Source organism: Cajanus cajan, chromosome 9, assembly GCF_000230855.2.
Source record: "Cajanus cajan strain Asha chromosome 9, NIPB_CcT2T_4, whole genome shotgun sequence".
Taxonomy (NCBI): Eukaryota; Viridiplantae; Streptophyta; class Magnoliopsida; order Fabales; family Fabaceae; genus Cajanus; species Cajanus cajan.
The window spans coordinates 28,594,161-28,621,012 of NC_138525.1; the positions used below are offsets into that span (position 1 = coordinate 28,594,161).

General features: G+C 34.4%; 1 pseudogene; it reads left to right on the forward strand.

The window, feature by feature from the left end:
* Positions 1 to 712: 712 nt before the first annotated feature.
* On the forward strand, positions 713 to 21,040 carry LOC145952059 (uncharacterized; annotated as a pseudogene).
* The last annotated feature ends 5,812 nt before the right edge of the window (positions 21,041 to 26,852 follow it).

The following is a 26,852-nucleotide window of genomic DNA, read 5'->3' on the forward strand; positions in this document are numbered from 1 at the left end:
TTGATTAACAAAGTTACCTTGAAAGCTCTTGTTTGAATCAAGTTCTATTTTGATGTTTAAACACTTGGTAGTAAATTACCCTTTTCAAGATAATTTATTACTTCATGCTTACTCATAGAAATACTTTAAAAAAAAAACAAATTCTTGGATTTTAAAAGCTTGAAAAATTCTTGAATTAAGCATACATCATCAAACATAAACAAACACACACACAAGCCTATATCTATTTCAATCAATACAATATCCTTTTGCATAGGCTCAAACATCATTTATACAATATCATCAAAACTAAAACTTCTTGAGGGGTCTTCTTGTCATCTCAATGATCTTCATCATCTTAACCATCTCTAACAATGCCACAATTGAGAAGATATACAAGAGAGTCTCATCCTTTAGAAAAATATTCCCCTCATGAGTATGTGTTGTTGAATGATGGTGGAGAGCCAGAGAGCTATGAAGAAGCTATGTCACATGAAAAGAAGGATAAATGGTATATAGCCATGCAAGAGGAGATGAAATCCTTACATGGAATCACACATTTGAGTTGGTCAAGTTGGCCCAAGGCAAGAGCGCACTCAAAAATAAGTTGGTGCTTAAGTTGAAATCAGAGGATAATTGCTCACAACCAAGGTACAAGGCAATGTTGGTTGTCAAAGGTTTCAATTAGAAGAAAGGAGTTGATTTTGAAGAAATATTTTCACCTGTGGTCAAGATGTCTTCAATTAGAGTTGTGCTTGGCCAAGCAGCTAATTTAAACTTGGAGGTTGAACAACTTGATGTGAAGGCTGCTTTCCTCCATGGTGACTTGGAGGAAGAAATTTATATGGAGAAACATGAAGGTTTTGTTGTTAAAGGAAAAGAGAAGCTTGTCTGCAAATTGAAGAAGAGCTTGTATAAGCTCAAACAAGCTCCAAGGCAATGCTATAAGAAATTTGATTCCTTCATGATGAATCATGGGTATGACAAAACCTTTTCTGATCATTGTTGGTCATGACATGAGAGAAAATTAAAATCTCAAAACAGAGTTGAACAAGTCCTTTGCATTGAAGGATTTGGGTCCTACAAGGCAAATTCTTGGCATGAAGATTACCGTGACAGGAAGAATAGAAAATTATGGTTATCATAACAAAAGTACATTGAAAAGGTATTAGAGAGATTTAGTATGGACAATTTCAAGTCTGTTAGTACACCACTTGTAGGTCATTTAAAATTAAGCTCTAAGCATGTCCTACAAGTGAGAAAGATAAAGAAGAAATGCAGAAGATTCCATATGCATCTACAGTTGGGAGCTTGATGACCAGATATTGCTCATGCTATTGGCGTAGTTAGTCATTTTCTCTCTAATCCAGGTAAAGAGAATTGGCAAGCTATGAAGTGGATACTTAGGTATCTCGGAGGTACTTCTAGAGTCTGTTTGTGTTTTGGAAGTTGTGAGTCTATGTTGAATGGTTACACAGATGTAGACATGGCTGGTGATGTAGATTCCAAAAAGTCTACTTTTGGTTATGTTAGTCACTTAGTCTCAATTAACTTAAGAGGGGGGTGAATTAAGTTTTCTAAATTTCCTCTTATAAAAACTTTTCCAATTACTTTCTTATCAAATTTAATTCCTTAGATAAATTTATATGTAAAGAATGAATGATGATGCAAACTACACAATTACAATTAATAACAAGAAATTAAAAGTGTAGGAAAAGAAGAATTGCAAACTTGATTTTATACTGGTTCGGCCAATCCTGCCTACATCCAGTCCTCAAGTCTCCCACTTGAGATTTCCACTACTCTTGTAAACCTTACAAGACTTGAATCCTCCAACACCTCAGAACTCCCTTTCCTTGTGTTGAGATTCAAAAACCAACAAGGAGAAAAACCCTTTCTCCTTTACAAATCTAATGATCAACTGAGTTTTACAAAATGACTCTCTTTGAAGAGTGGATATTACACTTTTATGATCTTAAAGAACTCTTTAGAGATTTTGCAAATGACTCTGGACAAGTAGTTTTTGTAAATGATTTTCACAATAGAGTTCGTCTCTTTTCTCTGAAAAATTATAGGTATTTATAGACAATTGTTTCTTAGGTTATGTCTTTTCATGAAGACTTGTAACTTTCTATAATTTTTCAGAAAATAAGCTCTGGTAATCGATTAAAAGACTTGGTAATCGATTACAACGGTTTAAGTTCAAAATGTTTGAATTGTTTTATAATTTAAATTCAAATTTTGAAATTTTATCTTCTGGTAATCGATTACAATGACTGGTAATTGATTACCAGAGAGCATTTTAACATTTGAACCTTGCACAAAGAAGTTTTCTTTCTCTGGTAATCGATTACATCAAGTGGTCATCGATTACCAGACACATATCACCTGATTTAGCTTATGAAAACTTAAGATATAGAAAGCTTTTATTTTCCAGTTAAAAATATTTTTGTTTAATCTTTTGAATACTCTTTTTGCTTTCTTTTCAAACAACTTATTCTTATATTCAAAAAGATTAAGTTTATGTTTTCTTGAAATCCTTATTTTAATGGCCAAGTGAAATTTGCAAATTCTAAAAGTTCATTTTACATACTAAGCTAAGCAGTCAAGACTTATCTAGTTATTACTTGAGATCTTGCTTCTTGATCAACTTGCTTTAACTTGACCTTTATTTTCTTCGATGCTTTGGCATCATCAAAACTTTGTGCATATTTTCTTCCACATGTTATGTAATGACTTTTGCAAGGGGAGTAGTTTCATGGCAATCTAGATTGCAGAAATGTGTTGCTCTATCTTCTACAAAGGCAGAATATATTGCTATAATAGAAGCTGCCAAGAAGCTCACCACTATGTCATTCATCACCACTTCCTTATCATTCACCTTTGTTCATCATTGTCGTACTCTCATTCAACATTATCGCCCTTTGTTGCACTTCTGTTCATCGTAGTTTCCTTCCATCACACTTTCATTCTAAATTAAAAATCCTAAATCTTAAATCAATTTTAAAAATATGACTTTTAAGATAAATTATTTCAAAATCAGTCTTAAAAATACACCTTTAAAATTGGTTAATAATTAATTTTAAAAGTCTAGATTTTAAATTTGGCTCTTATAAAATGAGCTGAAGAATTAATTTTAAAAGTAAAAAATAATCGATTTTAAAAAAAAATTCACTAGTGATTTTACCTGATTTTCAAGTTATTTAAAAAGCTTTCTTGAACTCCACATTATCTTTAGAACCTATGTTTCTTATTTATATGTATCTTTGATCTAACATCTCATATACATGCAAGTGAACATACTCTGGAAAGATTATTTAAAATATTCAGAAAGTTAAAGGACAAATCAACCGTGTAGCAATTGCTACCTTTAGGTTTAAAATCATTGAGTTATTGAACTAGTTTCTTAATTACAAGAAATCATCATATCATAGTGCCAAAATAACATAAATTGTGGCCTCTAACATGTAAGCACAAAAGTACCTATAAATGGTCTTTTATGTTTATAACAAAAACTCATATTTACACTCAACAAACATCAATGAATATAACAAAAAACTCAAACATCAAAACAAAAAACTCAAATATCAAAACAGAAAACATTCATATTTTGTCTATTTCTCGTAGGATTTTCCATAGGAACCCATAGAGCAATCTAATCTCTATCAAAACATATTCAAACTCAAAATTAAATATACATTCATACTCAGTAATCATCAAGGAATACAACAGAAAACTCAGAAGCTAAAACAGAAAACATTCAAAATTTGCCTATTTCTCATAGGCTTTCCTATAGGAACTCATAGAGCACTCTAATTCATATCAAAACATATTCAAACTTAGAATTAAACATACATTCATGCTTAGTAATTATCAAGGAATACAACAGAAAACTCAAAAGCCAAAATAGAAAACATTCAAAATTTGTCTATTTCTCACAGGATTTCCTGTAGGAATCCATAGAGCACTTTAATTCATATCAAAACTTATCTATTCTTGAAGTTGAACGCATATTCACACTCAGAATCAAACAAAGAACACAACAGAATAATCAGAAAGCAAAATAAAAAACTTTCATGAAGTGTTTGTTCCTATAGGCATACATCAATCAAGGGATTAGGGGCAAATCCTACTACCCAATAGTTATTCTCACACCCCAAAGTGAGGTTTCTCACTCTCCCCCAGTGAGGTTTCTCACTCCCCCCTTACCTTCATGAGTAGAAGACGAAACACGTACGGTTCCTTGGTGACCTCCTCCTCATGGTTCTTTGAGTCTTCAACGCTTAGAAAAGAAAGAGAAAGTGAGAAGCATGAAAATAACTCCTGACAACCTTTTTTTAAAATAATAAAAATAAATAATAATAATAATAATAATAATAATAATAATAATATTTAGCAAAAGACCACTACGTCCCTCATTTCCTTCTTATAAAATAATTAAACATATTTCCTCCTTTTAATAAATAACATAAACATAATTCTTGATAAAAACATATTTTCATAAAAATAATCTTATATCAAATAATCCAAATATTAATTAAAAATCATTTTTATATTAAAATAGAGCTCACATAAAATAGATAAATAATATAAAATATACTTCTCCCTTTTAGTAAAAATAGCATATGTTTTATATAAATATAAAGTTCATATCAAATAACTAAATAATATTAAAAATCCTTCTAATTAAAAGATTAAAATAAATACTACGTATTATTAATATAATTTTATAAAAATTGGGGTGTTACACAAATAATAAATCCGTATATAAAAAAATAAGATTAGAAGAGTTAAGATCAAAAGATTTGTGCTTAAAACATTTTCATGATTGTTGGTATGACACCCTCTACCCCACATACTATAATACACGAATAAATAAAATTAATTAGAAAACTTTATCATAAATAAATTTCCAATGTTCAACATAGAATGTATCACATTTTATATTAAACAAAAGGAAATTGAAATCCAAATGAAATCTATTACATGAAAACTAACAATTATCTCAAAACACGACAAAAGAAGATGATCATCTAACTAAGTCTCGATGTCACATTCTATCATAGCCTAACTCTTATATAAGGACTAAGCCCCGTCACCAATATCCTCAACATCATGATGAAGATCACCTGCAACAACATATAAGAATAGTAACATAAAATAAAGAGAGTGAGAAATATTTCATTCTGGCTCACAACATAGAATGTAACCAGGCAATCAAACATAAACAAGACATATATCAACATAACATAAGCATATTAATCATATAACATATTCTATTCGTTCACAATTGAAACAAGTAAATATCACATAGCATTAAGATGCATTGTGCAATGTATACGGACTACATGTTAACATGCATGTGATGTCAATAAAAACATCACATATCACACTTCTGTATTGCTGCTAGTAATATACGTAGAGTAGTCTAGGAGTACATGTCAGGTCACACCCTCAACGCACATTCATTAGGAAGATATACTTAAGGCCTGGTCGAGATAGGTAAGTCATGCAAGATACATCTCATGCTCATGAGGACAAGACTAAGACTTCCAAACCACATTGTCCCCAAGGTTGGTTCCCAAGTTTTTATACAAGGGACCTTTCCTGGTAATGTATTTCATATCGTACCCTTAAAAACATTTTTTTATGTATATGATACATATCAAATAGACTCTACACATAGCAACTCATCATTTCACTAATTCACATATCACATGTCTTACCATATCATATTATCACGTCATTTCACTATCAACTAATCTCAATATAACAATTAACAATTTAACTATATTAATTAAAATATTAGCAATCAATGGCATAAGGAATCATGTCATTGCAACTCATACATAGCTCTCAATCATAGCATTAGTATACTCACATATTATAACTAGTTATCAATATTAATTAGTACAATGATTACACATGTTTCAATTTAAACATAACAACTACATAATATCCTCTAATACACATCAAAACAAAATCATAATGAGGTTGTCTAATTATATCTTAACACCTTGACCATAGTCACTAAGTATTCATATCAATAGCTTAACTAGTCTAACAACCCTATGAATATCACACATTAAGTCCTTAAACATTATTATTATCAAAACACCTCAAATTATTAACCATCAAATTACATCATAACTTATTAGCAATTCTTTTCTATCATAATTCATCATTCTTAAACATTGATATAAGTACCTCAAACTACTCATTAAATCAAACACTTAAAATGTAAAATTATTCATCGTCCTCATTTATAAACTATATTTCCACAACTTAATCTTCTAAGACATTGTGCATGTGATCCAAACACCCTATTTAGATATATATATATATATATGATATCAACTTGATATTAATTTTATTATAAATCTAAGACAATTATCTCTAAGTTCTATGTTAGCCTCAAGATTTAATTATGTCACCTACCATTTTTAAAAAATACAAAATTGCAATGTTTTACCTAAATCTGACAGTTTGACCTTTGCTCACTAATTTAATGATAACTTGAGTTTTAGACCTCATTTTTAAGTTATTCCAATGGAATTTGGAAGCTAACATCCAGAGCTATAACTTTCATGAAGATTACAAAACATAATTTTTTCATTTAAGTCTACTAGAAAGGCTTAAAACGTGTGCATATTACATTTCGTACACAAAATATATGAGGTTCATCTTTTAATTCACATAACTCAATCATTCCTTAACATTTTTATGTGATTCTTGAGTCTAAACTGTGGATCTAAATGTATACCTTCTAACCCAATAATTGGAACTCAATTTCATTAATCACACACAAAGAAATCAGGTACATACCAAGATATATTCATACTATAAATTTCAAATTTTAACACAACTCATATCCAAACTCTCTTCTTCCAATCCAATTAGTAAAAATCATGATTAAAGCTTAATACTACCCTATTATATCATCAGTTACTGAAATACAATATCAATTTCACATTCTAATTACATGCTCCTATTAACTACCACATAATAACCATTTAGGATTTCTACAGAAACCTATAGGCAATCCAAACTTCATAATTATAAGTCTAATCACAAAATTAGAGATATATAAAACTACACAAAAACAAATAAAACAACAAAGAATCATATAGAAGACAAAAAAAAATACATAATGCAATCAATTGGAAAAATCTCCTTCATACAATACAAGAAACAAAGAAGAGATTAGGGATTAATATCACTACCCAACTAGGGATGGCAATGGGGCTCTATGAGGGCGGGTAATAGTAAACCCGTCCCCGTCCCGTAGGATGAAAATTGGCCTTATACTCACCCCATATTTGTGCAGGTATCCATGAATTTCTTGAATACCCACGGATATCCATGGATATTTATAATTTTTTTAAGAAACTAAAAAAATTATATTAGAAATAATTTTGTTTATATTTAATGTCATTGAAATATTAAAAATAAAAATTCAATGTTAATTTTGCACTTGTATTTAATTAATGTTAATTTTGTTAAAATAATAATAAAAATGCAAGATAATCAATAACTTAAAATACATCAATCTCACAAGTGAAAGTCTCATATCAGAAAGCTACAATAATTCAATCTCATAATTCTAAATGAAAGTAAACAACTTAAAATACATAAATCTTATTGTGATGACTAATGTGTGGGTTGTGCGGCTATGGAAAGAAAATAAGATAAGAGAGTGTAGTTTTAGGGTTATGTGGTACAAGGATAACTATGATATTTCAGAAATATTATTAAACGGGTACCCGCGGGTATGGATATCATCATACCCGCCCCCGCCCCGTTTATAAACGGGTAAAAAATTATTCGTCTCCATTATCCGCGGGTACCCAATTAGCCTATCCATTTATTATCCATAGCGGATTTTACCCACAGATACCCGCGGGTACGAGTATTTTTTCCATCCCTATACCTAACATACATCCCATGCCCAGAGCGAGACTACTCACTCTGCCCTTACCTCTCAATGATCACCAAACTCTCCATGATTTCCAAACTCCATATGCAAATCTTCAAGGTTTCCTCTTACTACCTTTGGTTCTCCCCTCCTCTTCTGTAGAGCATGTGTTATAATGGTAACGTGAAGTGAGACAACCCTAACTCTATTATCGCATTTATAGAGACGCTAACCCTAACACACATGACCCATCGATAAAAGTCTAATTAATTATATCTCACAATTATCAAAAACAATTAAATCAAGAATATATCTTTTGAGATAATAGATAAATAAACTATTATCTTAAAATATTTTTCAAAATATAATTAATTATTTCTCACTATTTTAAAAATAAGTAAATAATAACTATTATTATTTCGAAATATCACTCAAAATATAATACTAACCCAATTAATCAATTCAAAATCTGATATATAAATATATAAGATAATATATCTTCAAATAAATAATTTTAAAATCTTTATGTTCTTTTAAATACATAAAATAATATCTCTTTGAATAATATAATTTTGAAATCTTTATTGTTTTTATCTTGAAACATTCTTATCTATAAAATCTCTAAAATAGTTAAAGTCATAATATCTAATTAAAATATATTAAATAAAATATATTTATATTTTTAATAATAAAAAATAATTTTACAAATCTTTCTTTAATTAACAAAAATAATCATAGTCCTTTAAAAAAATATTTAATATAAATATAAAACATATTTATTTAATTAAAATATCCTTTTAATAATTTTAGAAATTTTGATGTATTTCAATTGAAACTTTGAAGAAACAAAAGGACTAAACTAAAAGCTGTTGCAACTTGTCCCTACAAGACATGAAAATAGTGAATTGCAGTTTATCAGGAGATGTTTTCTACAAACACAAACAACTAGTTTTGACAATATGTTTAAGGTTGAAGGCTAGAAGGAAAAATAAAATAAAATTCTTGAGACGTTACAATTCGAACTTAGAAGAAACAAAAGGGCTAAACTAAAAGTTGTTGCAACTTGTCACTACAAACAACTAGTTTTGATAATATGTTTAAGGTTGAAGTCTAGTAGGAAAATAAAATAAAATTCGTGGGTGTGTATTTGTATCCTAAGTCTTCTGAAGTATGCAATTACACACTAGAACCCTTTGCAAGCATATTCTTGAGTGTGTATTTGTATCCCTATTTAAATTATATGTATCAACTTTTTTATGTTGCGATGACTTGAATCTTAAACTTATCTTCGTAATCTTGATATGGTAGTGATCAAAGAGAGTTCCTAGCTTAAAAAAACTAAGGAAAATCAAATATTACTTTTAATGTAGAATGGAGAAGGAAGCAAAAAGAAGTAAGAACCACTAGTTGATATAAAAATCTCAACGGTTTGCTAGTTACTAAATGTAGTCACATTACTTGGAAGAACTAGCATGTAACTTGCAGTGTAATGCCTTGAACTATCTATTAACTTACTATATTTTTTCTATTTCATTCGTCATGTAACTATTACAGCAAGTTCATGAAGTTTCTTTCTGAAGTGAAAAGAGAAGTTTCTAAGATAATTATATAAGTTAAAATTGAAAAATGTGCTATTGAGTTGAGCAATTCCTCTCAATTAAATAAGAAGTGTTTCTACTTTCTATATATCCAAGTTCAAAGACTTGAAATCCTTCGATGCATTGAAGAACTTGAGAGAATTGGAAGAAAATCCCCGATCTCATACTGTAGCCACCTTAAACTAAACAGTAATGAATTTTCATCTTAACTCTAAGAACTTCATATCCTTTTATATGGGCTGATCCATTTTCTTTTCTTTGGGTTGCTCGTGGACTATGTGGCAATTAGTTTTGGCTTTTTTGTTGTCTAGAAATTAGTTATTTTCAATTATATTTTATCACAATTCTAAACCATCAAGTTAAAATTGTTTCATATTTCGATATGATAAGTTGGTATCCCTTCTTCTCACCTGGTTAGTTTTTATAAGTAGAGATGGATCTATTTGATCCGTTGGGGCCTTTGCCCCCGAATTCTTTTAATTTTAATTTTTATAATTCATTATTTTAATTTGAAAGGTTTTACATGCAACTGACTTTACTAGTATTCTATTTAAATACTAGCAGTTATAATTATTATGATATATTGATTTAAGAATGAAAAAAATTATTATTAATCTATACGTGAATGTAATAAACTTACAAATATTATATAAGCAAAACAACTTAAACTTTGAAACACCTGAAAAAATATTATCACCTTAATTTTATTACTATTCTTCATATATTGTCTTTATTTTTTCTTTACTGTCTTTGTTGTTTACGTCATAGTAAAAATTTAGACATACCAATTTTTTATTATAATTTTATGAAGGTTATGATCACATGTGAAATTTTTTATCGACATTTATAATCTTAGTTGAATATTTTAAAAAAATATTGCATTAATTATTTACATAAATATATTTTTTATTATGTTTTTAAAAAAAATATAATCATAAATATTGTATATAAATTTTATTGCTTATATAATTATTATATGGATATTATTTTTTATTCAGCCGCTCTTGTAATCTAGTTTTACCTTCATTCCTATCTATAAGAATATAGTACCACCGGCACCAATTGCAACTTCATATTCAATACAAAGATTAAAGCTCAGTCTTTAGTTAAGAAATACAAGGGTCAAATTGCTTGACAAAACAATTTTTCGTTTGTTTTATATATAAAGTTAGTTTACTTAGACTTATTTTATAATTCATTTTTTAATCAAGTTTTTAATGTGTAAATAAAGTTTATAAAGTTTTAAAATTTAAAAATTATTTGATTTTTCATTTTATTATTTAAAAAATTTTAATACTTAGAGTAAGTAAATCTTTCCCTCCTTTTATTATATATATATATATATATATATATATATATATATATATATATATATATATATATATATATATATATATATATATATATATATATATATATATATACTTCACTACAAACAACAACAACATTCATTTTATATGTCAATTTGGAATCCAAAAATTCATTCTAAAATATTTTATAATGTCAATTAAAATTAAACTCCACAATTTTTTAATAATTATATTAAAAGTCTTTTTAGAGAAAAAAAAATTAAATGAATATGGCATTCACCGTACTACTAGAGTTTGAAGACGTTAGTTGTAACAACTTGTCTCAATTCTTTCATAAATTAAAAGCACCAAATTTATAATGTAGATAATATGAATAATAATACAATATTAAATAAATATTTAAATTTATCATGACAATAATTTTATTAGATAAATGATTATTTAGATATAGCATCTTAATGTTTGAAGTTTGAGACTCATGTTGAGCTTATAATAAGAAAAATAAAATAAAATTTTACTCTTTGTCAAAATAAAACAAATGTAAAAGTTGAATAAACAAAATTTTATTTTTTAATTAATTTTCAATTATATTTTATGGTGAGATAAATATTTTAGAACTTATTAGTAATTTGTTTAATTAACTAAAAGGAAATCATCTTACGACAGATGTTATAGAGTATTTTTTTTTTATTTCGACAAAATATTGTGGGTGGTTAATGTCTTAATTACATGTAATTTGCTTTCGAACTCAAAGTTAATTTTGAGAACCATTTTCCTTTTAAGATTTTTTCAATGTTTTTCTGAAAATAAACCTTGGTAGCAATTCCTTGTTTTCAACTTATTTTACCATCTCAGCGCAACCTTGGTTGCAATAGCAGTTCTACGCGTTGAAGTTCTAAGAGGCAAAACCACAACAAATAATTAGGAATAAGTCAAATACTAATACTCCTTTTTTCAACTCATTAACTCCAAATACATCATGATTAATTTAAAATATTAAAATAATATATTAATTAATTAATTAATTAATATGTTTTAGAAAACTTAAGATATTACATCTTACACCTAAGTTGTCTTTCACTTGCTTCTTCAAGCAAAATATTCAAGTATTGTTTAACACAAAGATTTTCTAGATTTTAAGAACCTAAATGTTCTTTTAAACAATACATCTTCAAGTTTCAAATTAAAACCAGTGACAACCTTAAGTGCAGTTAGGGTGGACGACCACCTAGGGCCTCATTTTCAAAGGGACATCAAACTTATTTTTAGTCTATATAAGTATAAATATAAAATTTATATTAAAAAAATATTATAAAAGATAAAGTAATCAACAAGGATTAATTAATTGAAAGATGTTTGTTTCTATCTCTTAACAAAACTTTATTCATAATTTTAGGAAAATAAATCAATAATGTTAAATATAGAGAGAAATTTGTGATATATAATATATTATTAAATTATTTTATTTTTATTTCTCTTATTCATAACATCTCTCATTGTTAATAAATAAGAGTTGTTGTGAATATTCTTTCTCTCCCTTTATATCTATTCTCTTTTATTCTTTCTTTATTTTCTTAATCATGACGTTTTTATGCTCTTTTAGAATCTCAAAATTAAATTGCAAACTTCTATATGTTAGCTACGGTAGAGTTGTTTGTGATGTGTGAGTGCAACTATTGTTTATTTCTTTTTCTATTACAACAAATTGACAATTCAAGGTGAAGGCTTAAAATAAGCAATTAGATACTGTACTATCCGTACCGTGAAGCCGAGCTCTAGCTCGGCATCACAGCGCAAAACGACCTCGGACACATGTTAGGCGACATTGGCCAAGACAAGGCCCGCTATCTAAATAGGTCATAACTGATCTCAGGCCTAAGGCCCAATGAAACCCTAATTCACACAAAGGTACGTGCATTACTTATACGAGACCCATACATCCACAAACACTAACTTTAGCATCGGAGTCTCTTTTGCAGGTACCACCCCCACCTTGGAACAGCAACATACCCAGCAAAGGTGATGGAAGAGCATGGACCAAGGGTCCAACTACTAGAGCTATGGCCAGGAGATTACTTGAAGACTTGTCTGCTTTAGAGCTTAGTGGGTCCAATGGGCTTGGTGGGCCTAGGGTGCTTCTCACTTGGGCTTTACTTGATTAAACACCATGTTTTATTGTACATTCATAGAATAGGAAGTTACTTTATTTTTGATCTTGTATTTTGACCATAGATTAGGGTTTGTGAACCTTGGGCTTGTATTTGGGCTTCATGGGCTTTGGGCTTTTGATACCCAATATTGGGCTCATTCTCTTTCTTGTAATTTTTTCCTATTCATTGTATTTCTTTGACCATTGTATTTAGGTCATTAGATTAAGAATTAAGGAGGATTATTAGTTTAATTGAATTAGGCAAAACTAGGTTTAATTTAGGATGCATTTAAGTTGCATTTTGAGTCACATGGTTCGTGCCACCTTGGCTGAACATGTGTGACTCAAATTAAACCCTAAATGCACACTAAATCAAACCTAAATACACCTAGCACTAATGTGAACCGGACTTGTACATGTGTGTTAAGTTTTGAATTCAAATTCAAAATTTGAATTCAAAACTTGGCGCCACATGTGAAGCCTCCACATTGGCGCCAAGTGTCCCTAATTCCGGATTGCATATAAGCTTCCCTCCTTCACACTTTGTACTCACTTTTGAACTTCAGAAATTTGAGAGCATTTATTTGCCAAATTTCCCTCAAGAGTCACCGAGAAAGAGAAAGAGAGAGAGAGTGCCTTCAAAACCCTAGAAACTTACCTAGTTCCTACCTCTTGAAGTGAGCAATCTCTTGATTGCTTAAGCTTGGATGCTTCTATCCTTGGCTTAGGCCATTTCATCCGAAGAAATTCTCCATTCAAAGTGTTCAATCCATTCGGTTTCAAGCTCCATTGAAGAGGTCCAAGCTTTGGTGAATCCGAGGAGAAGAACACCTATCACTTCTCCTAGTTTTTGCCATCAATTTTGGTATCAAGAGCAAGGTTCTTCATGGAGATAAGTGTTCTTAATTTTTTGGTCCGTTTGATTTTGTGTCTTTGTGTTCTTGATTGTCTCTTTTGTGAGTTTCTTTCGGATCTATTTGTTTTTGAAAATATTATATCCATAGATTCATTGATTGATTGTATTTTGAATTTCTTTCCACAATCAATATGTTTAGGACCTATTTGCTTGTGCTTCTTTTTGTATTTGTTTGAGTCTCTCATTTCTTAGTATGTATCTGTGATTGGACTTCGTCCATTGAATTAGATTTTTGTTTTTGAATCCTTATTTTGTCTTAGCAAGTTGTGTTTAGTTCTTATATGTTGCAAATTCCTTGAATAGCTTGTTTAACCTAGTTTTTCTTTTGTGTTGTTTGTCTACTTTTGTTCTTGGTTTGTTATAATCTTTGTGCCTACCTATATGTGTTTTTGTTTTACCTATTTGAGTTCATAACTTGCTATTAGTTCTAGCAAATTTCTTAGTGTTAGGTTTCCATTGTGTACTTAAGTTTTTAAATCACTTTCCATAAAAAAATTCTTGAAACAATTTTGTGTGCCTTGAAAATTTTAAGTGAATCAACCTACTTCTAGTGCACTATTTATTTTGGATTCAAATTTAAAAAGTTTAGTGGCTGGAAAACAGAGAAAATACAGAGCATTCTCTTTCAAAATAGTTATAAAAAAAAAAGCAAAGAATCCAATCAAAAAAACCTAAAAACTAGTGCACTAGTTCATCCATTTTCACTTGAAATTTGTCAATCTAGTAGTCTCGGTTTTCATACTTTGGAATTGTGAAAAAAAAAATTGAAAATAAAAGGCAAGTGTCTTCTCTGGAATATACAATTGAATTCAGAAAAAAGAAAAGAATAAAATATATATATATATATATAAAGCAATTAAAAGAGCAAAAGCCGAGAAGAACAAATTAAGGAAAACACACTTGATTCCACAATACTTGTTCAATTACTTCCAAAAAAAATTGTTTTGTTAATATACTCTAGTGCCTATCTAGGAACCTTCCTAACTGAGTGCTAGCTTTCTTTGGAGTCTTATTTTTCAGCTTTCATTGTTGGATATCTTTGAGTCTTGTCATAAACACCTTACTCTTCAATTTTTGGTATAAGCTTTATAAATTGTGCTTTTGTTGCTTGTCTTGTTTTCTTTGCTTAAAAATTCTGTGCTGGAAGTGGCCTCAAATCCTTGCTTAAGGATCAAACATTGACTCAACAAGAAGTAGGAAAGATTTGGACACAAAAGACTTTCAAATTTGACCTAATTTAGTGACCAAAACTTTCCTAAACTACCTTCACAAGAGTGATCATTTCCTTAACCTTGTGAGCAGCCTACATTAATCCCATTGTTGTGTTATTTGTGCAGGGTCCAGGAGCAAGCAAAAACAAAGATTAGTGGCGGATTGAAACACTTAAACAAGTGTTAGAAAAATTGGACAGCAAATCCGTCACTAATTGGTCACTAAAGCCACCACAAATTGTTTCCTAGTGTAGTTTAATTTTTTGAAAATTCTCTTGTATTTTAAATCAATTTGTAAAGCTTGGAGGGAGTATTAAGAAGCTGGTCAGGTATATCTAACCCTTGGTAGCTCACTCACGTGTAGTACTAGTGGAAGTGGCTTGGAAATTTCATATGTTTCAAGCTTCCACTTAGGGCAAAATGACTAGTTGCTTATCCTTGCTTCCTTTAAGTTGTTTGGTCTTAAATTTGTTTACATTGCTGCCTTGTTTCGTCTAGACTTGTGTAGATTTACTTGTTCACGTTTAGATAGCTTCAAAAACAAATTGTGAAAAGCATACAACATAAAAAATTTTGTGAAAATTTTTGTGGAATTGAAAATACCACAAAGGAGTTTAGTGATTTCCACTTGAAAAGGCTTGGTTATTAAGTGGCTCTTAGTAGCTCACCTCCCTTGATAGTGCAATTTGTACACTTAGACTTCCAAGTGCTATTTTTGTTCCTAGAAAAGACCAAAAGTATTTTATCTCTTTTGCATAGCATTTAAACTTCTTATTGCTTAATCATGAGTCATATTTATCAAAGTGATAGTGACATTGAATCTCCTAAAAGTTTTAATCAAATTGTTAAGGAGGTTGAAGCACTAAAACTATGGAGACAACAAGAGGTACTTTAAAAAGAAAGAGAAAAGATTGAAAGAGAAGTACAACTTGTTGCTTTTGAGGAAGAGATAAATAAAATTAAGCAACAAGAAGAAAAACTTTTAAAACAACTTAAAAAAAGAAAAAGTCAAAAGATTTCCACTAAAAGTTCCAATGTCTCTATAAGCCAAGAGGATGTGGGTAGTTTGAATGTTGATGAATATTACCATTCCATGCCTAGAAGAGTCATTAAGGAACCACCCAAAGTGAGGGAATCAAAGGTTGATCTCCCTTACTTTCATGAAAAAGAGGATGTTGATGCCTACTTGGATTGGGAAATGAAAGTGGAGCAAATCTTCACTTGTCACCAAGTAGGTGAAGAAAGAAAAGTTCCTTTAGCCACCTTAGCTTTCCAAGGACAAGCTAGTATTGGTGGACATCCTTGGAAAGAGAGGAGAAGACTTCATAATGATCCTCTTATTGTGTATTAGAATGAATTGAGGAGTGCTATGAGAAGAAGGCACATACCTTCTTATTATAGTAGGGAGCTTATGGATAAGCTCCAAAGACTCCAACAAAAGAACATGAGTGTGGAGGAGTATAGACAAAAAATGGAGTTGTATCTCATGAGGGCTAGGATAAGGGAAGAAGAAAGATTGACCATTGCTAGGTTTCTAAGTGGTCTTAATTTTGATATAAGAGATAGGGTTGAGTTACTCCCTTATAGGGACCTTGATGATTTGTCCAACTTTGTATAAGGGTGGAACAACAAAATTTGAGGAAAAATTCTTTCAAAGGCAAAACTCAAACTAGCTCTTATATCAAGAAGGACTACAAGAGGGAGGGTCAATATGATTCTTCTAAGAAAATTAGCAAGGGTATAGAAATACAAAAAGAAAAAGAAAAAGATAAAAATAAAAATGTTGTCACTTCTAGTAGTAAAACTAGTGACATCAAATGCTTTAAATGTCTTGGGAGAGGCCATATAGCTTCTCAATGTCCAACTAAAAAGGTCATGATTTTGAGAGGACAAGACATTTATAGTAGTGTTGATGAATCCAGTTCTACCACTTCAAGTGATAGTGAAACTAGTGAGGAAGACCATCCAATTGAAAGAGCATATCCTTATGATGGTCAACTTGATGATTAGAAGGCTTCTAGGAAGCCAACCTAATGAGTCTCACATTTCACAAAGAGAGAATATTTTTCACACAAGGTGTAAAATTTCTGATAAAACTTGTTCTCTCATTGTGGATAGTGGGTCTTGTTGCAATTGTTGTAGCACAAGGTTGGTGGAGAAGCTTGATCTTACTCCAATTCCCCATCCAAAACCATATCAACTTCATTGGCTAAATGAAGATGGGGATATCATTGTGGACAAGCAAGTGAAAGTCAAGTTTTCCATTGGTAACTATGAAGATCATGTGGTATGTGACATAGTTCCCATGGAAGCTTGCCATATTTTGTTGGGAAGGCCATGGAAATTTGACAAGAAAACCATGCATAATGGCCTTACCAATGAAATTACTTTCACTCATAAAGAAAAAAAGTTTGTACTTCATCCTTTGTCTCTTTCACAAGTGATAGAGGATCAAGTACAAATGAAACTAAAAAGAGAGGAAGAAAAAAAATTGATAAAAAAAAAAGAAGAAAAGAAGCATAAATCTTCAAAGAAGAAGAAGAGAGAGAAACCTCTTCCAATAAAAGGAATTCAACAAGAAGAAACTTTAAAACAAACTTTACTTGTTGAAAAGCCTTCTTACATTCTTCTTTGTAGAGGTATGCTTAGTTGTCATAATTTAAGTCTTGAACCTAGTTCTTTATCCCTTGGTGTTACTCAATTATTAAAAGAATTTGATGATGTATTCCCTAGTGAGGGTCCAAAGGGCCTTCCACCTTTTAGGGGTATAGAACATCAAATTGATTTTGTGCCTGGGGCTAGTCTACCCAATAGACCAGCCTATAGGACAAATCCCCAAGAAACCAAGGAGATAGAGAACCAAGTTCAAGAATTGTTGGACAAGGGGTGGGTGCAAAACAGTTTGAGTCCCTGTGTTGTGCCTGTATTGTTAGTGCCCAAGAAAGATGGAAAATGGAGAATGTGTAGTGATTGTAGGGCCATTAACAATATCACAATCAAGTACAGGAACCCAATCCCTAGACTTGATGATATGCTTGATGAATTACATGGTGCTACTATTTTTTCTGAAATTGATCTTAAAAGTGGTTATCACCAAATAAGAATCAAAGAGGGTGATGAGTGGAAAACTTCCTTTAAGACCAAATTTGGATTGTATGAGTGGCTAGTTATGCCTTTTGGTTTAACTAATGCACCAAGTACATTCATGAGGCTTATGAATCATGTCTTGAGAGAATGTATAGGAAAATTTGTTGTTGTTTATTTTGATGATATTCTAATCTATAGTAGATCTCAAGATGATCACATAGGACATCGTAGAGAAGTTTTGATGATCCTTAGGCAAAACCACTTGTTTGCAAATGTTGAAAAATGTACTTTTTGTGTGGATCATGTGGTTTTCCTAGGGTTCATTGTGAGTAAAGAAGGGGTTCGTGTGGACCCCGAGAAAATAAAAGCTATTCAAGAGTGGCCCAAACCAAAGAATGTTAGTGAAGTTAGGAGTTTTCATGGACTTGCAAGTTTTTATAGAAGATTTGTTCCTAACTTCTCTAGCATTGCGTCACCCTTGAATGAGCTTGTCAAAAAAGATGTTTCTTTTGAATGGACTTCAAAGCATGATCATGCATTTAAACTTCTTAAAGATCAACTTACAAATGCACCCATACTAGCTTTGCCAAATTTTGAAAAGACTTTTGAGCTAGAATGTGATGCATCTGGAGTTGGCATAGGAGCTGTGTTATTGCAAGGAGGACACCCGATTGCATATTTTAATGAAAAACTAAAAGGTGCCTCCCTCAATTATCCTACCTATGACAAGGAGTTGTATGCATTGGTTAGGGCTTTACAAACTTGGGAACACTATTTAGTGTCCAAAGAGTTTGTCATCCATAGTGACCATGAGTCACTCAAATATTTAAGAAGTCAAGGTAAGTTAAATAAGAGGCATGTCAAATGGCTAGAATTCCTTGAACAATTTCCATATATTATTAAATTCAAGAAAGGAAAAACAAATATTGTAGCTGATGCTTTATCTAGAAGGCATACTTTGCTTATGTCTCTAGGTACTCAAATTCTTGGATTTGATAATATTAGGGAATTGTATGAGAAAGATCTTGACTTTGGTGTTAATTATGAAAAATGCCAACAAAAAACTTTTGATGGTTTTTATATAGCTGAGGGGTATTTGTAAAAAGAAGGAAGGTTATGTATACTCCAAGGATCCATTAGGAAACTATTAATTAAAGAGAGTCATGAAGGTGGGCTTATGGGGCACTTTAGGGTTGATAAAACCCTTAGTTTGCTAAAAGAAAAGTTTTATTGGCCCCATATGTGAAAGGATGTCCAAAAGCATTGCTTTAGATGTTTGGCTTGTTTACAAGCCAAGTCTAAAGTGATGCCTCATGGTACATACACACCTTTACCAGTTGCTTCTTCCCCTTGGGTAGATATTAGCATGGACTTTGTGCTAGGTTTACCTAGAACCCAAAGGAGAATGGATTCTATCTTTGTGGTTGTGGACCATTTCAGTAAAATGGCTCATTTCATTCCATGCCACAAAGTAGATGATGCAAGCAACATTGCAAAACTCTTCTTTAGAGATGTGGTTAAACTCCATGGACTTCCTAAGTCTATAGTTTCAGATAGAGATACCAAGTTCCTAAGCCATTTTTGGCGTGTCTTATGGTCAAGACTAGGAACTAAACTCCTCTTTTCAACTACTTGTCATCCTCAAACAGATGGACAAACTGAGGTAGTTAATAGATCTCTATCTACTATGCTTAGGGCAGTCCTAAAGGGCAATCACAAATCTTGGGATGAGTATTTGCCACACATTGAATTTGCCTACAATAGGGTAGTTCACAAAACTACCAATATTTCTCCTTTTGAAGTTGTGTATGGGTTTAATCTTTTAACTCCTTTGGATTTGATACCCCTTCATAATGTTGAGCATTTCATTCATAAGGAAGGAGCATCAAGAGCTGAATTTGTTAAGAAAATACATGAAAGGATTAAAACTCATATTCAACTCCAAAATGAGAAGTATGCTCAACAAAATAATAAAGGCAAAAGAACTATGATCTTCGAGGAAGGTGATTGGGTTTGGCTTCATCTAAGAAAAGAATGTTTTCCTAAACAAAGGAAGTCCAAACTCAGTTCTAGAGGAGATGGTCTCTTTCAGGTCTTACAGCGTATCAATAATAACGCTTATAGGCTTGATTTACCCTCTGATTATGGAGTTAGCCCTACTTTTAATGTTAGTGATTTAAAACCTTTTGTAGGTGCTAGTGATGATGAGGAGGAGTCTTTAGATTCGAGGACGAATCCTTTTCAAGAGGGAGGGAATGATGGAAGAGCATGGACCAAGGGTCCAACCACTAGAGCTATGGGCAGGAGATTACTTGAAGACTTGTCTGCTTCAGAGCTTAGTGGGCCCAATGGGCTTGGTGGGCCTAGGGTGCTTCTCACTTGGGCTTTACTTGATTAAACACCATGTTTTATTGTACATTCATAGAATAGGAAGTTACTTTGTTTTTGGTCTTGTATTTTGACCATAGATTAGGGTTTGTGAACCTTGGGCTTGTATTTGGTCTTCATGGGCTTTGGGCTTTTGATACCCAATATTGGGCTCATTCTCTTTCTTATAATTTTTTCCTATTCATTGTATTTCTTTTACCATTGTATTTAGGTCATTAGATTAGGAATTAAGGAGGATTATTAGTTTAATTGAATTAGGCAAAAGTAGGTTTAATTTAGGATGCATTTAAGTTGCATTTTGAGTCACATGGTTGGCGCCACCTTGGCTAAACATGTGTGACTCAAATTCAACCCTAAATGCACACTAAATCAAACCTAAATACACCTAGCACTAATGTGAACCGGACTTGTACATGTGTGTTAAGTTTTGAATTCAAATTCAAAATTTGAATTCAAAACTTGGCGCCACATGTGAAGCCTCCACATTGGCGCCAAGTGTCCCTAATTCCGGATTGCATATAAGCTTCCCTCCTTCACACTTTGTACTCACTTTTGAACTTCAGAAATTTGAGAGCATTTCTTTGCCAAATTTCCCTCAAGAGTCACCGAGAAAGAGAGAGAGAGAGAGAGTGCCTACAAAACCCTAGAAACTTACCTAGTTCCTACCTCTTGAAGTGAGCAATCTCTTGATTGCTTAAGCTTGGATGCTTCTATCCTTGGCTTAGGCCATTTCATCCGAAGAAATCCTCCATTCAAAGTGTTCAATCCATTTGGTTTCAAGCTCCATTGAAGAGGTCCAAGCTTTGGTGAATCCGAGGAGAAGAACACCTATCACTTCTCCTAGTTTTTGCCATCAGAAGGAGGCTCACCAATCTTGCCCAGCAGATCATCCTTACGACCGATCTCCGGTAAGAACATTTGGCGCCCACCGTGGGGTTGATCAAGACATCTCTTATCAGCCACGCTTATGGTTTTCACCTGAAGCCATAGTAGACGAGCAACAGACGACCTAGATCGCGCAACAAGAATGAAAGGTGAAGCAACATTGAGGAGACTGATCGAGCAGGTCGAACAAATACAACAACAACACGCTGTCGACCTAGAGAACATCCGTGCTAGGCACGAATCTGACCTAGCAGCACTACGCGCTGAGAATAAGTGCATTCGCGCCCAGCTTCCTCGGCGCCCTTCGGATCAACCCCCTCAACCGAGTAATCAAAACGAGGAAGAGGGGCACTCGGTTTCCCAGCCACCAACTACACCTAGGGCACCGACCCACAAGTCTACTATACATCGGTCACACGCGCCGACGAATAGGTCAGACCACGAAGTCAGCAATGCGCCTGTCCAAGCTCCAGGGCATAGGGCGAGCATCCGCCGCCATCCTTTTGTTGACGGCATCATGGAGACGCCCCTTCCTTTTGGATGGAAGCCTCTCAACATCGACCGTTACAATGGCACTGCTGACCCAGACGAGCACATCGATTTGTACGTCAAACAGGTAAACCTATACACTAACGAGGATGCTATTCTGTGTATTCCCACCTCGCTCAAAGGAGCAGCACTCGCCTGGTATACTCAATTGCTGGCGAGATCAATTGACAACTTCGACACTCTGGTGAGACGATTCACGAAGTAGTACGCAACGAGTCAGCCTCACCACATCACATCAGCCGCCTTAGCCAGCCTCAGACAGGGCGACGACGAATCGCTGAGGGCATTCATGGAGCGCTTCGCTAGCACCTCGGTCAAGATCTGCAACTTAAATCCTGAGGTCGCCCTTCACGCCATGCTCATGGCACTCAAGCCAGGACCTTTCGTGGACAGCCTATGTCGATGACCTCCCCCAGACATGGACGAACTTCGTGCCTGAGTTGCAGGGTACATTCAGATGGAAAAACACACCGCCTTCCGTGACCAAGTCCGTGGAAAAGCACTAGCGAAGCCGGACCACGGCCACAAAGACAAGATGAAAGTCACCAACGACAGCCAGTTCAAGAAGGCAGCTAGGGCAAACAAAGGAAGGAGGTATGACTTCTAAACCCCCTTGAATGGGCCCCGAGTACACATCCTGGAAGAGGCCAGCAACAACAATCTGCTCACTCTACCACCACCTAGACACAGTCCCAACAATGTGGACAAATCCAAGCATTGCCGGTACCATAGAAATTATGGTCACACGACCGAGGAGTGCCGCACACTCAGAGATCGCATAGAGGAACTCGTCCAGGGAGGGCACCTCGGACAATACGTCCAACGGCAGCAAAGTCACAGAGGAGGCTACCACAGACGAGGACGAGGACGAGGCCGAGGATCCGAGACACGTACGGACTAACCCTCCGATTCTCAGCAAAACATTGGCAGTGTAGTGCAGGCCGAGGTAAGTCAAGACACAAGGTCAGCTCCCTTGCGCGGAGTTATCAATATAATTGCAGGTGGCTTCGTAAGGGGAGGCTCTAGTAACTCGGCGCGCAAACGACATTTGCGCAGCATCAACAATGTCCATTCTGCCACCTCGGCCCCACACCACAACACACCACCAATCACAATCACCGACGATGACTACACTGACATCTGTCCGAACCAGGATGATCCTATGGTTATCGTCGTGGAGGTCGCCAATTGGGAAGTCCATAAGACGTTGATCGGCCAGGGGAGCTCGGCTGACGTCCTATACTGGCCGACTTTTCTAAGGTTAGACATTCCCCACTCCCTTGTCCAACCTCACACGGAACCATTATTCGGTTTTGCAGGGGAGCGAGTCCACAACCGCGGATATGTTGACCTGTTGACAACCTTTGGGACACCCCCCGACTCAAGGAGAATCATGGTCAGATACCTCCTCGTCGAGGCCAATACATCGTATAACATAATCATCGACAGGCCTACCCTGAACCAGCTAGGAGCTGTGGTGTCCACTCCACACTTGACGATGAAGTTCCTAGGGAATAACGGGAAAATCATCTCAGTCAAAGCAAATCAAAAGACAACTTGGCAGTGCTATGCCGAAAGCTTGAAGGTCTCGCCATCCAAAGAGTGCCACAAAAGTGTCCCTCCTACCGTAGCTCACATAGCCCAGGTTGACATCACTGACCTGGATCCAAGGTCGGAATCCCATGATGAATGGCCAAGTCCCATTGACGAGCTTGACTACCTTCAAGTCGGTAAACTCCCTGGATAGTGCACAAAAATAAGCCAATAACTGAAACCGGAGTTACGGCAGCAACTTGAAGCCAAAATCTCCAAGAACGCTGACCTTTTTGCATGGTCCAGCGCCGACATGCCAGGTATAGACGCTAACTTTATCTGTCACAGGTTGCCAATCCACAGAGAGGCAAAACTGGTGGCATAGAGAAAGTGGAAGGTCGGCGGTGAAAGGCGAGAAACTATCATAGCCGAGACGTAAAAGTTAATAAAGGCAGGATTCATCAGGGAGGTCCGGTATACCACGTGGTTAGTGAATGTGGTACTTGTTAAAAAGAGCTTGGGAAAGTGGCGTATGTGCGTCGATTACACCGACCTGAATAAAGCATGCCCCAAAGACTCATACCCCTTGTCGAGCATCGACAAGCTGATCGATGGAGCATTCGGGCATGCCTTTCTCAGCTTCCTGGATGCTTACTCCGGGTACAACCAGATCATGATGTACCCACCGAACGAAGTGCACACGTCGTTCATCACTGACCATGCCAACTTCTGCTACCGCGTGATGCCATTCAGCCTCAAAAACGCGGGAGCCACTTGCCAAATGCTGATGGACAAAGTCTTTCACCAACAGATTGGACGAAATATAGAAGTCTACGTCGATGACATGGTGGCCAAAACCACTTCAGCCGAGGCTCATGCCGTTGACTTGGCCGAGGTGTTCAGCCAGATCAGAAAACACAACATGAGCCTTAACCCAGAGAAGTGTGTCTTCGGCATCCAGGGAGGTAAATTTCTTGGCTTCATGATCACCAGCAGGGGAATAGAAGCCAACCCAGAGAAGTGCAAAGCCATCATACAGATGAAAAGTCTACAAATTGTCAAGGACGTCCAACTTTTGGTAGGAAGGTTAGTCTCCCTTTCTCGCTTCATCCCCAGGTTGGCAGAGAAAGCAGGGCCCATCTTCACCCTACTGTGAAAGTCGAAGAACTTCAAATGGACTGACCAATGTGAAGAAGCTTTCAAGAGCTTCAAAATATTCCTCACCACTCCGCAGTCCTTCATAGGCCAGATCATCACTCTGACCTCTTTCTGTATCTAGTCGTGGCAGAAAGTGCCATCAGCGCGGTCATCGTACAAGAACACCACAAAGTGCAAACACCGATCTACTTCATCAGTTGAGTCCTTCAAGACATGGAGAAGCGATATCAAATGATCGAGAAGCTCTCACTAGCGCTCGTCACCGCAGCTCGGCGCCTCCGACCTTACTTTCAAAGCCATCAGGTGGTCGTCAAAATTGACTACCCGATCAAGCAGATCTTGAGAAAGCTGGAGCTTGCCGGACGAATGATAGCATGGTCAGTAGAGCTATCAGAATTTAGCATCAAACGCGAAAGTTGTGGTCCCCTAAAAGCTCAATGCCTGGCATATTTCGTGGCCGAACTGACCCCAACCTCGGTCGATGAAAAACAGGTATGGTTGGCACACGTAACAGTATCATTGCTTGTAATAACTAGATCATCTACATACACAAGAACCACAAGAAACACATTATTATGTGAGTACGTGAAAAGGCTGTGATCTGCATGACACTCACAAAAACCATACTCCGTAAAGGCTTGAGAGAGTTTGGTGTACCAATTGTGTGATGCCTGTCGCAAACCATACAAGACTTCTTTAAACGACATACCATGCCTTCTTTTGGTGTTGTGGATCCTTGTGGGATGTCCATATAGACTTTCTTATCTAAATCTTCATGTAAGAAGGCATTACTTACATTCAGTTGATGTAATTCCTAGCCTTTGGCAACAACAATAGTCAATAAGCACCTAATTGTTGTCATCTTTGCTATTGGTGCAAAAGTTTCATTGAAATATTCTCCTTCAATTTGTGTGAAACCTTTGGCCACAAGACGAGCTTTATGAATCTCTATCTCACCAGTTGCCTTGTACTTGATTTTATATACCCATCTGCACCCTACGATTTTTCTATTTAGAGGGAGAAAAGTCAATTCCCATGTCTTAGTATCCTATAAAGCTTGAAGTTCTCGGCTCATTGCACCACACCATTCTGGTTGTTTTACGGCTTGAGAATATTTTTTGGTTCTTCATGGGATGTTATTATTGCAACATATGCTTGATATTTTTATGAAAAATGATCACAGTTTATGAAATTGCAGAGAAGGTAGGTGATACTTGAAGAAAGGGTGAATTTGGAAGAATTGCATGATGGTTTTACAATAGCTGCATGACAGTAATAGTCTTTAAGATAAGCTAGTGGTTGTTGCGTTCGTAGAACTGTTTTAGAGACTTCTTATTACTCCCTCTCACTCGTTACTTCTTCCTCCACACTAATAGGATCTGCATGATTAATAATTTCATCTTGGTTCGCTTCTAACTCGTTATATGAATTTTCAATTTCTGGCTCATCATCATTGTGCATAGGATATGCTTTTTTCACCTATTGAGTTGTGTCATGAAAAGTGGATTCTAGATTATTTGTCATTCCCTTCATGCAAGCTATAAGGAAATACGTGTTCAAAATAAGCTACATCCCATGCAACATAAATTTCTTTAGTTGACAGATTGTACACTTTCCATCCCTTTTGGCCTTGTGGATATCCTATAAGCATGCATCTTTCAGCTCGTGGAGCAAATTTGTCCTTGTTCTTGGACAAATTCTTCACATGACATAAGCAACCAAAATTTCTTATATGAGCATAGTTCGTTGGTTTTCCAAAATGCAATTCATAAAAGGTTACTCCCTTGTTGGAAATGGTAGGGGTTCAATTAATGAGATGAGTTGTCGAGTTGCAGCCAAAACACACTACCAAAAAATGTAAGGGAAGATAAGCTTGAAAACATAGAGCCTATGCCACATTGAGGATGTACCTATGCTTATGTTCTACATACACTACTAGAATTTCTTTTATTACATGCGACTTTTCCTGCGAAATTTTCATAAAAATTCGCAGGAAACGTTGTTCCTACAAATTTTTCTACGAAATTTTATCAGCAGGTAATATCTTTGTGGATAATATATTTTTTCAACTTTTAAAAATTGCAAGAAATTTTCTTGTGAAAAAAATTCGTTTCCCGCGAATTTTTTCGCAAGAAATTCTGCAGGAATATTTTTTACGAAAAAAATTAAAGAAA